The sequence below is a fragment of the Octopus bimaculoides genome, chromosome 6, assembly GCF_001194135.2.
Source record: "Octopus bimaculoides isolate UCB-OBI-ISO-001 chromosome 6, ASM119413v2, whole genome shotgun sequence".
Classification (NCBI taxonomy): Eukaryota; Metazoa; Mollusca; class Cephalopoda; order Octopoda; family Octopodidae; genus Octopus; species Octopus bimaculoides.
This window is the reverse complement of record NC_068986.1, coordinates 105,201,076-105,201,903: the sequence shown is the minus strand read 5'-3', so window position 1 is coordinate 105,201,903 and position 828 is coordinate 105,201,076.

Sequence of the window (828 nt, the reverse complement as noted above, 5' to 3'; positions counted from 1 at the left end):
ATATATATAATATTATATATATATATATGTACGTATATATCTATATATTTGTACATATTTATTTCTGTGCATGGGTCTGTGCGCGCGTGTGCAAATGTATGTGTACACGTGCATTTCATTGGCTATATCTTTATGGAAGTACATGATGTGTGTAAACACATTCAATAGCGTACATTCCAACTCCCTCGCCTCCACCAGCAGTATCTCTAAAATATTGTGCAATGCATTGATTAATGAATGGAACTAACAATGGATCGAAATATTTTCTCTTCATTCTCACCATATTGTAATGCCTTGATAAGAAAAGAGATATGCCAGTTTAACAAGCTACAACCGATGCTGATGGTTTTCCTTGTTGCTTTTCCTTGTTCTCGTTTCAGTTGTTAATGTTGTTGTTGCTGTTTTTGTCTTATTATTGTAATTGTTGATAGAGAAGATATAGGGCCATAGTTTATATATCTTCATACACTAACACTGATATATATGTGTGTATGTACACACACAGTCATATATAAAAATGTATGTATGTATATATATATGTATATATATATTATTATTATATTATATATATATATTATATATATATATTTATATTATTATATATATATATACATACGTATACATACATATATATGTATATATATATGTATATACACGTATACATATATACATACATGTATATATATATGTATATGTATATGTGTGTGTGTGGGGGGGTTATGCTTGCTTATATATAAATATATATATACATACATATACATAAATATACATACATATATATATATATATATATATATATATATATATATATATATATATATATATATA